General features: G+C 45.0%; 1 long non-coding RNA gene across 2 annotated transcripts; it reads left to right on the top strand.

The window, feature by feature from the left end:
* Positions 1-5,583: 5,583 nt before the first annotated feature.
* On the top strand, positions 5,584-12,973 carry LOC135327844 (uncharacterized). Of its 2 annotated transcripts, none has more exons than XR_010388303.1 (2): positions 5,584-7,764; positions 12,485-12,973. It is a non-coding gene; the product is annotated as an uncharacterized LOC135327844 (long non-coding RNA). The 2 variants fall into 2 exon arrangements; XR_010388302.1 differs by lacking the exon at positions 5,584-7,764 and adding an exon at positions 8,454-8,679.
* The last annotated feature ends 341 nt before the right edge of the window (positions 12,974-13,314 follow it).

Genomic DNA, 13,314 nt, shown 5'->3' on the forward strand with positions numbered 1-13,314 from the left:
GCTTCTGTCCTGGAGACCTGGATGTTCCTCCCTACATCAGCCCAAATGGGTAAAAACCACCACAGTAGGGTCTTGGAAGAAGAACTGGCAGTGCTTATGACCCAAAATAGGCTTGTTTTCCCCATATATGTTCTGTTACGACCGCAGGAACAGCCCACAGGGAGAAAGCCGGGTTGATCCTGCCCTTCTCACCAGCCAGGAGCATAGCAGACCACGAAGGGAGTCTCTCCAGCCGGGTGGCGGGTGCCTGGCAGCACGCGGCGCGCACCGGCTGCATTGCTGCCGTCTTCTCCCTACATCTGTCCTGGTGGCTCCCGGCATGCGCCCGGTGGGCGCGTCCCTCTGCACGCAGCTGCGCATGAAGCCACATCTTCTTGGCTCCTGGAGGGGCTCAGTCTCTGTATCACCTCTCTTCCTTACTGAGCGGTAACTTGCGCAAACAGTAGGGTGGGGTGGTGGGATGAAAACTGTCATGGATACGCTGAATTTTTTAAATTTTCTTCTGTAATAGTACTATTGAGACTTGCAGGAAGTATATTTCCTATATAATGACATCCCTTTAGTGAACCGTTCATACACAGCATCCATAAATTCGAGCATTCATTACGCGCTTATGTATCAGCTTCGCTTCCACCTGCAACTTTTATTCCCAAGCCAAACTGCTGCAGCTGGGATCAACGCAGGAGCCTGCACTGACATACTGGGGGTAAAAGCAGATACGACCCTCCTTGCGTAAGGTATTTTATGTGGAGGATCCTATTGCTGTTAAACCCTCAGTATAACAGGCCATGGAGTTATTAACATACAAGTTATGTTATCATAGCTCATTTTTTCAAAGTCCATTTTATCATGTTTTAGCACTTACTCATGTTATTGAATTTCTTTTTTTTCTCCAGGCATTGAAAAACAAAGGCAAATTCCATGAGGAGGAGGTAATTGGGAGATTATTTGAAACTGCTATATTTCAAATGTGTTGTCATGCTGTACCTTTACCTCGGGTATCCTATTTTACTAGCTCAGTAATCTCAGTAACTATCATGAGAAAAAAACTGTTCTTAGGGAAAATCAATTTTCTCACATGGTGTCTCCATCTAAAATTACCTTTATTTTTGTAAGATTTCTTATAAACATCTCCAATTTAAATACACTGCTAAGTATGGAAAATAAGAACCTTCTGTATGCATGAAAAAAGCAGAGAAAATCAAAATCAATATAAGAGAAATGTATTTCTTTTATTATTTTGGCAAAGAGGTTACTGAGTGACCTGCTTGACAGCTGTTTCCTGAGATTTTCAAATTTTTAAAAATTCAAAATCATAATAAGAGATGTAATTTTGGAATTTCTGGTGACATTACATTCGGGCATAGGTGTTCTTCTGGATCAGACAAAATCATCTAAAATGCAACTGTTTCATTCTAGCTCTGGTTTTCTTATATTGCATTTCTAGTTTCAAAGTATTTGAAAATGTTAGATTGAAGTGTTCTGTTCTGATAGGTTTCCACAGTGATCTTACTGTAATGCTTTGTTTTTATATGCTTTTCAGAAGAAATTTATCTAAGATTGGCACCTTCAGACATTTCGGTTATGACTAAGTGATATTTTCAAACAGGAAAACGTTGTCAGAAAGTTTTTGACCAGCTTTTTTATGCTGCTTTGAGCAATAAAACCATGACTGTAAGAGCTGACATGGTCAAAACTCCCAGGCAGGTGCTGTATTTGTCCTAGTCCCTCTTATCGCTTGTGGCTTCCCAGGCTCCCAGCTGGTTTATGGCATTGCAAGAAGGGTGCAGAATGTCAAGGCTCTCAGTATCATTAAAAATAACATGAAAGTCACATTATCGGTGATCCACGGATCTTAAATGCTACCTGTTGATTTAAAGCTTGCTTTCTTATCAGAGGCCAGGAGACACCTGGGTTATTCTCCCATGAGGCAAGAGCCAAGTTAGGGGAGAAGAGAGAAATCCAGCACACACACAGCTTGTCATAACATGAGATAACTTGGTTATTTGGAGTTTGGAGATAGATTTATATTTAAAAGAGAAAAAGCAGAACTGACCTTGATTCCTTAAAAAAAAAAAAAAAAAAGAGATAATTTTTATTTCCTATTTTGGCCAAAAAAGCAAACAGATGGAATACGGTCCTAAGCCACATTAAATAAATGTGTTTGTGAGGCAATAGGTGAAATCCTGCTGAAATCAATTCCCAGAAAAAAACAGGAATCCTGTCAGGTTTATTTTAGTGGTCAGTCACTCTAGCATGGAAAATGCAAAGCGTAAGATGTGAGCACAGCAGGCAGGCTTAGCTCAGATACCTGGAGCCCTCTGAAAGTGGAGTGAAACTGGAAAGCTGCCGAGGAAGCATGTTGGCTGGCAACTGTAGGGAGAGAGCTGGCATCGACAGCCCTATTGCCAGGGCAAAAGTACTGCTAATATATCGTTAATTGATGACAATAAAAGATGCTGTTGTAAACGGATTGCTGGAAAGCCTGTGCGAAAAGGAGCAGAAGCGTCCTTGAAGTTGGAGTCATTTCACCAAAACCACCCCAATGCCCATTTTGTACGAATTACACACGCTGTGTGACCGGAGCCCAGCACCCGACCTCCCGTACACCCACAGGAACAAGGATGGAGGTGTTGGGCCGAGGAACGGCGGCTGTGTCTTGCAGCACGGCTTTCAACGAAGAACAACCCAGCGTGGTGCAGTTTTAGAAGTCGCTAAGAGCAGACAGCGTGTTTTTGAGAGAAACGATAATGCCAGCTCTGACTGAAGAGCTGTCTCTTCCGCACAGACATGCGTTTTGTCTTCTGTCTCTTCTGCGCAGACATGTTTACGGCTGTTTGCGTGGGCTCAGGCATACGACACGTACCAGCACATTATTTGAACTTCCAGTTGACTTATTTTAACTTCTGATGAGCAGCAGTTTCTCCCTGAGACACCAGAAGAATTTTTTCTCTCTTATCTTGCTTTCATTAATGCAATTTCAAACACTGTCCGCGGCCACGCGAGGCTGCAGAGCGTAGATAGCGTGCAGCATCCCTTTCCATAGCTTGTGAGCCCGCTGGAGGCGTGCACCATGTCTGGGGTGCAGCATGGGCCAGAAACCAATCCCTGCTCTTGCAGTGGTGTACCAAGGTGGCGCGTGACTAGCAGTCATCCGAACTTGGCCTCTTTGCAGCTTAATTCAAATCCAGCAGTGTTTCTTTCATGCTTTTTAGCTCTGCGAAGAACAAACACCACGAATGTACAGTGTTATGTCAGTTTGGGGTATTTTTTGGGGGGAGGACAGCAGGTGCTCCAGGAAGTTTGTGCATTGCTATTTCTCCTCCTGGATGCCTGATACCGCTTTTTATCCACATCCACAGTCAGGTAAGCCAAAACAGTTTAGATTCTTGCTTTTTTGTTCTTTTTTTGTTTACTAATTGAACTTTAAAAGCTGGGATTGTCATAAGCAAGCCTACACACTCATCTCACACTTGAGCAGTGTAGCTCCACTGCAGCGAAGGGGAACAACTGATCTGCCCCCCACAGCGATCTGGCTTGCCGAGGGGAGGCCCTTGCCGCAGGACCGGGATCAAAACTTCCCCATGCAAGGCCCGGTGCTGCAAACCCACATTTTCAAATGGCAAATTTCAAATGCCCCTTCTCTAGGGCATGGGGTAAAGCAGTGCGGAGTGCTCTGGCCCTGATCCAATGGTGTAGTATGAAGTTTCCAACATATGGTTTCTGGTATCCTCTGCTGAACAAGCAAATTAAAATTGGTAGATGAAAAGTACAGAGACACTGAGCTTGGGCAATGTATGTGCCTTAAAACTACACTGTGGAAGGTATCAAGATATCTGCTGCTGAGTGAATTTGTTTATGAAATAATTAAAGGAAAAAAAAAGAAGAGATCAGTGTAATGCCAGAGCTAGTGCTTAATACACACAAGTAATTCTGTGGTCTCACAGGAAATCTGCCTTTAATTAGTCTAAGGTCTGGCAGTAGGTAAAAAAGCATAATATTGAATTAGTAGAAAAGGCCCAAACTGTGAAGAAAATCTGTCTTCTGATCACTAACAGGCCTGCAAATGAAAACAGACTCTTTGCTAAAGTACTATATCCCTGGTGAGATGCATCTGATACGAGCAATAGGATCCCCTTCTTTCCTGTGGGCCTGGTCACTGCCTCCCAGTTTCATGTTTCCTATTCTTGCAGATGCACTTAGCTGAAGGCTTTGGAAAATGTTTATATGGCAATTTTAAATCCTCTTTTTATTCCATTAGATGCTCTTGCTGTGTATTATGACCTTGTTCCAAGAATCCCTGTTTTATAGCAGTCAATCCTGAATAGTATTTCACCATCAGCTGAGACGCTTAAGCAATAAGTAAATTAATACTTCATTTTGCTTTCTAAACTTGGCAGCTTGTGCTTTCAACATCATCATCCAAGTCTGTGGCTATTAGAAAGACCCCACACTGAACCCTCTGGTGCTTCACTAGTGTTTTCCTTCTGATCTGAAAGGGCTAATCTGGTTCCTAGTGCTGGGTCGAGGCAGCTTCTGTTTTCAAATGCCAAGAAGCGGCTTAGCGCATCTTTGGCTTTGAACTGCTGGGCTGGAAATGAATCACTGCACTTCTGAAATTATGGGCGTAGGATGCCCTGACAACTCATCGTCGCCTTTTGAATCAAGAGAGTCCCCAGGATGTTGAAGTAGTTCACCCCCCCCCCACTGTGTATCTTCTCCTGTTACCCTGCGCTCATATTTACTAATTGTTTGCTAAATGTTTGCTCCACCTTGAACTTCTCTAATCTAGCATCTGTTTTTTATTGTTCCCGCGTCTGATGCCACACAGATCCTGATGTCAGCTGAACCACTCCTCTTTTGTATCAGCATTGCACATAAAAGGCAGGTCTCTTGGAGTGTGTGGTTTCCCAGAGAAAAGCCTGGAGACATCAGTGTTTGACATTTAAATAGGAAATCTGTGATCCCCCGAGCCACAAATGGATGTTCTGACATTAACAGGGAAATATCTTATTATTCATTTTTGTACTGTGCAAGGACTCCTTCAGCGATGTGGGATTTGCACCACAATAGATGCAGACACCTTTCTGTAACTGTCTTTAAGAATTAACATTGAGGACTAGGGTCTGCAAAAGTGCCATTGGATTTGGTCAGCTGGGTTCCTGGTGGCCTTTCCAAAGTTTTCACCAAATTATAGTCCATTACTTTTCTTACTACCGTGGTATCTCGGATAGTCTGTCAAAGGTCCAGACCCTGTTGTGCTCAGCTCTGTATAAACAGGAAATAAAAAGTAGGTGTCTGACCCAGGCAGCCCGCAATTAATTCTAGGATAAATCTGGTTTTCAGACACTCTGAGACATATCTGACTTGTTTTAATGAAAAGCTGTTTCTATTTCATTCAGACCAGCACTCTGAAAACATGCACATTTCTAGCCATTTCTCACTGTATATAAATTATAGGATACCTTTGAAAAGCAATAGGCTTTAGCAATGCAGTGAAAATAACCTGCTGCTTTACTCCCCTGAGAAAGGGCATGGGCAGAGTCTATTAATCTTTCCTCTGCTGGGTATTTCTGTTATTCCAAAGCCCCCCACTCTACTTGGTTTCAGGTCACAGCTCTCCCGTGTATTGTCCTCTTTCATCAAATGGCATTTTCCCCGTATGCTGGTGTATATTTCAAAACCTGTGGCAGTCGGCTACGGACAATTGAGAGTGGAGGCTCTTGAGAAGGTGCATGGGGGTGTTTTCTCTAGTGCAAAGGACTGATTGTACCAGGAGTCATGGTGAGGGAGAAAAGCCGAGGCAAACCAGTGAAATGCAAATTCTGGTCCTGAACGTGAAGTATCTCGTCTCTCCACTGGCATTTGAGCTCAGCTAGGTCGAGGGCAGGAACCTACTGCCACCATGGTCTGGCCCACATGCTGCCAGTCCTGGCCCCCGTAGCCATTGTGTTTCAGCTGCGTAGATGAGGAAGGTGTGAGGAGAGCCCCACAGGACCTGAGTATTTTACTGTATTGTACTTTTTATTTGTTTTTTATTGCATTGTATGGTATTGTGTTTTCGGTTTTTCACCCAGATCTGAGTGTTCCTTACTGGTGGCTGTTCTTCTTTTCCCCAGTGACTTTTTCCTGGGTCTCATGTGCAGGAGACCTACCGGTATCTACTGGCTGAGTGTGCAGGTTGTCTCCCATCTCAGAAATGTTGCCAGGACTGCGTCCAAGGCCGCCCCTCCTCAGCTAGTGCCTTCACACCCAGGAATGCACCTAACTCTCCCCTGGCACAACTGGCAGGACCGAGAAGAGCAACTGCTACATCTGGATGTTATGAAGTTCTCCAGGGCTTGATATATTATTTTCCCCCCATACTAACATGTGCTCAACAGGACGCAGTCCCAATTATTTTTGACAGTGGTGCTGTCTTCCCTTCCGTTTCCATGATGGGGAAAGTTAAACTAAGAGCCAACTTCTTATAAGCCAGGTTTGGCCATAAAGCAGGGGAAGATCATGGGACATAGGTCCTAGGCAGACAGCACTTGCCCAAGATTTATCACAGAGCATTATTTCCCATGCTGGCTTTGAGAATGGCAGATTGGTTTCCTTAGTATCCCGCACGCTGGGAGAGCAGAACCCTTTGTGTACATCGATTCCCAGGAGGCAAACTCTGGGATTTCCCTTCCCAACCTGAGGAAAACCCACAAAGTTGCTTTACAGTGTGTCTCTTCACTGTGTGACTCGAACTGTTGTCATTATGCCCACCCACATCTCCCTCTCTGCCTCTTCTGCCTTTCAGTACGGTCCATAAATAAGCACTGAGAAGTATACAGCCAAATACGGAGGCAGATGAGGGCTGGTGGTAGGGAAAAGAACAGTTTATGAATGAACGGCACCATGAGTTAAAAAAATCCAGCATGTCCTATTCATACATCATACTCATGTACTACAATTTCACTTGCTGCTTCACTATGCTTTGTTGGGGGGTTGATGGTCTCTCTCTCATGCAGGGTTGGGTTGCCTCCTTGGCAGCCCAAGCAGTAACTCAGGCCTATACTCCCCATTTACGTTGCATGATTCCCCCCGAGTGCTTTACAGGCTCTACAGCCACACATGAAATGCCGCCACCTCTGGACAGAGAGTACAAACCAAAACCAGCAAATAGCACAACATCAGGGTGGGCAGCAATTCTGGCTTATTTTTAGGGCAAAGATGTCACAGGGTTTGTATATACCAGCAGTATGCAGAGAAATCTGGTATCTCAAATCAAAACAAACATGCACACGCTATAATAGAAAGTGCTGATTTAACCACCCCAAGAGAGACTTTTATATGGGTTTGATTTTTGAGTTAGGGTGGACAAGCTGATGCTAGAGCTTTCCTTTTCCTGAGAATCAAAAGAGGACTTCAGGCTCTCCAGTGCCCATGTGGCACCTTTCTTGGGTTGCATGGTCGTCCTAAGCAGCGATCGCAGTAGTTAAATGTCTTGTGATACTTGTACAGTCTTGGATCCCACGGATGTTCCTCCAAGCTTGGTCCAGCCCTGAGTACTTCAGGGCTAGCGTCGGGCTGTCCTGAGCACACCGCTTCAGCACGGGGCAGGCCCTCCCCTCCCGGGTGAGCAACGCGAAGCGTCTCATCACGCAGGCAGGCTATCGGCGGCAGGAACCAGCTCACAGCCAAAATGAATCATCGGGCTGATCCGACACGTGGCATGTCCAGGCTCCCTGTGCTGAAGTGGCACTAATTATTCCCTCAGTGTTATGAAACAAGGTAAGTATTAAGTGCAGGGTAGAGCACTGATTACACTGTAATGATGATTACAGGAACCATCTCAGATATACGACTCCCCACAGGTACATTCACCTGCCCCTGCTGCGTACACCTGCAGCACATTAGCAATGCTGCAATGAGTTATTTACAGTGCGTGGGAGACTCCCAAGGTTGCTGCCAGCAAGCAGAGGCCAAACAGAGCCTCACCTTCTTCTGTGGTGACTCCACCTCTGCTTTATTCACCCATGTACTCTGTCCTTATGGCTGTGTCTGAAATGCTTGGAAGGTTTCTAGCTCTTTTATAAGAGCTGGTATGTGGTGAGTTAGTTCATACAGAAGAGGCAGATGCTGAAGTGTTACATGACGGTAAGGAGAGGTCCTGCCTGCTCATACCGTGGGGCTTCCCCCATGCTCAGCTCTCCTTCCCCCGTCAGGAAAGCTAGCAAGCTGCCAGACTGCCCGAGAAAGCTTTTGCTTTCCTTAGTTGTTTCCTTTGGACCAGAATCTCTCTCTCTTCTTTTTTTCTTTATTTTTCCCTAGCCGTAACTGGGAAGGCCATAAATGCAAACAGGTCTATTTTGCAAGTATTTCATTATTCTGAGGCATTTGATTGAAGGAACAAAAAAAATATATCCCCAGTGCTAGGATTACTTTGCTCTCTGTTGTCAACAACATATTTTTAAAAGAAACATTCCATGGGTTTTTTTTGTTGGTGTGATCGCCTTGTTTTAGAGTTACTTAAGTAGGAAAATATTTCCCTTGGACTTGATCCAAGCCCACAGAAGTCAGGGAGAGTCTCTCTATTGACTTTAAATACACTATGGACTAGGCTGCTGTAAACCACTAAAATGAATTCGTCGGAAAGACCAAGGCACTGCTGGGTTTAATGAGACAAATATGGTGGGACTTGTGATGGTGAGCAGTGTTGATGTTAGTTACATTAATGGAGTGGAAGGAAAGCTCTCTGGACTGTCTGTATTTACATGGTTAATAGATGGCTGGATATTTATAGCCTGGCAACGATTTTTTTAAGGCTATAGACACCAGGCATGGGTTTTCCCCTGGGGAAGGGAGAGGGGGATGAAGCGGTCGTGGTGGTGGTAGTGATGGTGGGGATTTAAGATGTCTTTTTGCCCGGTCTCCCTCTCTCTAACTTCACCCCACCAATTATTTAGGGTTTCTACCCAAAGCCACAGCAAGCCATGGCTGTGACCGCGTATCTGTTTGCGTTGCATGTCCTGTCCCCTTCAGCCTTGTCCTACCTGAGCTGACACGAGGATTTGGCCACAGTCCCCTGCTGTAGGGGGACTGCGTTGGCCCCATACGTGTCTCCTTGGCAGCCCAAGGCTGTGCTGGGGCTGGGGGAGCCGCCCTGGGCTGAACTGTTCGTGCGATCGCTGTGTCTCCTCCCCCAGCCAAAGTGAGGATTGGAGCTGTCGAAGGAAATTTTGAGCGGCGCTGTCTGGGGAGCCCCACAGCCCAAGCCGGGGACATCCAGGCTGCCACTGGCCCTGGGGCCACCAGGAAACGCCCTGCCTGTGGGGCTTCACCCACTGGGCTCAGGCAGCCCCGTGCACTCAGCTCTCCTGCCGGCTCCAGCAGAGACACTTGGGTTTTCAGTGCTTTTGAAAATGAGACTGCTTTATATAGGTTCCTATACACGGATAAAGTAGAATAATAGTATGGCTCCTGCATTTGAAAAGGCTTATCCCCTAGGCAATGCTGAGTGTTGGTGCTCTTCTGCACGCCATTTGAACCCTCGTATCACATGTTTCCTGGCACGAATTAGAAAAGCTACTCCAAAACTGCACAGCCAAATGCTATTCACGTAAAGGATGGCAGAAGGCTACTAAAACACAGTTATCATTCCATAAACATTTTGGTTGTTGCATTTTTTATAACTCTCTGTCACACTGGCGGTATTAGAGAAGCAAGGCAGTCATTCAGAAGGAAGAGCTTTCATTAGCTCTGATGAATGCTGCTGATTAGGATGAGCCTTGATCCAACGCTAGATACTGATCACAGATAGGATCTTTCCTTAAAAAAATGCAACATAAAATGAAAGAACTGAATCCAGCCCCTGGAATCATACCCAGAATATTTGCCTTGGAGTACATGTTTACCTCCTGAGGATTCATGCAGTAATTAGATGAATGTGCTTAATTAATCACATTTCCTGTGCTGAAGAGGTTTGATGGAAAACATTTGCTTCTATCACTTTATTAAAGCATTATTGCATGTTGTGCTTGTCATGTGTTCATCACCAGCCTTTTCGCCAATTAATCCTGACAAAATGAAGTTTACCAACAGCAAAGTACGCCAGTGCTTACAGTTGCTTTGCTGTAGCTCTGTGTACATGCCTTTATGCCTCTGTGTAATTACTGGGTAATTGAGAGCAGAGTCTGTTTAATCTAAAACTAGATGTGCTAAATATAAACCATATTTGGTGCCTGATTGATACTGTTTTAATAACCTTGGTACCATCTACTTTCATGGACATGTAATGCATGATTACCCTTATTTATTGCACATGTTTACTATAAATTTTAAAGTCAAAATATAATTTGTTAGCACAGTTAATATAACTATGAAGCAGTTATTGCTTATTTAGTTTTTTTCCCACATGCCATATCTGAACTAAAGCCTAGACATCCCAGATCAGAGGCCTGAAGATAGAACCTTAAACCTTCTTGGAGGCACTTAGTAACTGGTCTAGGGTACAAAATCGTTGAGCATCCATCTCCTTGGGGCTGGGGTTGGTGGGAGCGAGCCGGGGCGTTATCCAGGCTCCAGCAGGGAGACTCAGCCCTGTCCCTGCCTGGGCGCCAGGGCAGAGCTCCCCGGGAGACAGCGACGATGGAGGGGAAGGGGAAGACTGAAAATCCTTTAAATACTGTCACTGCTGCTGGGGATCAGGGGCCTCCTCCAGGCACTGGGAGCCTGGCCCCTGCCCCATTTGCATTTGTTTTCTCTGAGGCCACCAAACAAGGCCGGTGCCAGGCGCTCCCAGTTACTCGCTGCACCACCAGGCCAGAGATCCTCCTGCCTGGGACTCTCCAGCTCCTGTAAAAGAGTGGCCCAAGCAGGACAGAGGTTGTCCTCAGCCAGTATTTGATATTAAATGACTTAACCATGATTATATAGCAACTCACTGGAAGAGCTGAGATTAGAGTTAGCAGTTACAAACACTGAGTTGCAAAGAGGACAAATTAGATCTCGTTGCCTGCTTCTGAACTAGTCCTTCACTGCTGTGATACCTAGGCCATCTTTTTAAAGGTTCTTCCATTCATCTATAATACTAGGCATGCAGACAAATGTTAATTCATACAAAGTGGTTTCGCTGTCCTACCAACTTTCCAGCACTGAGAAGCCTCTTATTGTATAAATAAGCAAGCTGTCAGCAGCGCATAGTCATTAGGAATGGAAATACTTATACCCATAGAAAAATAAAATGCTTACTTATTGGTGGGCAATCTGATTTGCTCTTCTCCCTCTGCCTTGCTGCAGGAATTTTGTGTAACGATACAGGTATTTTTATTACTGATGCATGCACAAAATTACTTGTACTATTGTACATAGCTAGATACATTTTATATGTAAGTATGCAATTTCCAGCAATTACACAGAGCTACTGCAGTGATAATTTTTAGTCTTGAGAACATTTCATTTTTTGTCAAAAACTAAACCTAGATTTGGCTGGAAAATATTTGGCAACAGACTGACATTTTTGATAGAGTGCTTCTGCGTGTATAATGCAGCTGCTTCCAAAAGTCCAAGTTGCTGTTGGAACACAACTTGGATTGAAAGTTTGCAGCCGGCTCCAGCAATGACTCTGCTATACATGTCCTACCTTGTTACCCTGCCTGTCACTCACAGAGTCAGTCCTTCTGCTTTAATAATTTTTTCATAAAAGGGAGATATAGTCCAAAGGGTGGCTGAGTCTCTGTGAAAAAGGAGAAAGCTAGAGCTGAAGAAGGAAAATGGTGGAGCCATGCCAGTGACCATGCCCTTCCCTTCCCTCGCAGTCGAAGGGTAGGACTGAAATCCTGCTAAGCCCCTTTGGTTACACATATAGCTGGGCATGCTCTAAAACCTGCGTAAGTCAATAGAAAGCATATCAAAACCCTTGGTGAGTTTGATAAAAGCCTCTTCTAGGGTTGGGGTTCGAAGGTCTATCTGCAGGTGCAGTACCCCGCAGTTAGTATTTCTAAATCAAGCAAAAGTGCACAGCCTACTGTCAACATCTTGTTAACTCCTGGAAATATCTTAGAATACCCTGGAAATACCTTGGATAGACAAAGTATCCAAGAAATGGTAAATACCTCCCTCTGAAGTGAATGGGAATCAGAAATGCCTGAGGGAAAAATTCAACCCATGGTCTAACAGGGAGAGAGCCAGGCTTATTTGTAATACAAGTAATAGGGGAACACAGTAGAAGCTGTATCAGCTCTTTCAGACCAGATAATTATTGTTTAAAAAAATCAGAAGAATCAACAAAAAAGGAAATGTCCTAACTTTTTTCTTCTTTCCTAAAATTCTCCAGCTTCTTCACGAAGTGACCATGCTGGATCTCTCTCCAGCACAGGCTGCCATTTGGCAGAAATAAGGCAGAGACAGGGGGCTGGTGTGGTCTCCGGACTAGTGAAGAATATGGGTGGTGCTAATTAAAGATGCATTCAAGAAAAAGTAGTAACTTCACATTCGCTATGCTCTGCTCCAGGACAAGAAAAGCAAATGCAGCGGTAAACAGCAAGAGAGAAAGGGAGGTTAATTGGAAGCAAGAAAGGTGGAAAATACCAGTGCCAAGGCTGGGATGAGAAAACCCGGCGATCACCATGGATGCCGTTAGTGAGGAAGCCGGGAAGGAGCTCGCATGCCCCTTCGGGTCCCCACTGAAGAAAGCACTGAAGGGTGTGTTCAGAATGGTGCAGGTACCTACACACGTCCTTTGCTGGAGAAGGTGTCCCTGAACATCGCACCGCTGCTGTCTGCGCTCACGTGCCTGGCGCCATCCCCCTCTGACAGCGGGACGCCTGTGCACGCACCTGTTCTCTTCGTATGTAAAAAAAAGCCTTTTGCAGGAATCCAAAAGGGGCCACAGGGCTGGGCTCTCCCCCCTCTTCCTGCAGGCTTTTTCTTTTTTTTTCTTTTTCTTTCTTTCTTTTTCATATTGTACGGTAACTACAATTAAACCTTTCTTGGCACGGCATTTCGTTTGAGAGCTCTTTGCCTGTATGACTGCTCTGCATCCCTGTGTGAACTTCTTGATGTTTCATTACACAAATAGGCTTCATTTGCAGAAATGACGCCCTGCTGGGAAAAATCAAACGCTTCAATTACAGGTATTCGGCAGGGGGCAATCTGTCCTGAGGGAGCGAGAGCAGGGGCCAAGGCCTGCCCACAGCCTGCGGACCAGAGCAATTGCTCTGAGAGAAGAATTTATTTTTAAAAGCCTATTTTTTAAAAAAAGGCTGCTAAGTCTAAGAGGAAAAACAGTAATTGCTCAAGGACGGCCCAAGCCTCAGAAAGCCAAGGGCGCCAGTTCTGCCT

The sequence above is a fragment of the Dromaius novaehollandiae genome, chromosome 1, assembly GCF_036370855.1.
Source record: "Dromaius novaehollandiae isolate bDroNov1 chromosome 1, bDroNov1.hap1, whole genome shotgun sequence".
Taxonomy (NCBI): Eukaryota; Metazoa; Chordata; class Aves; order Casuariiformes; family Dromaiidae; genus Dromaius; species Dromaius novaehollandiae.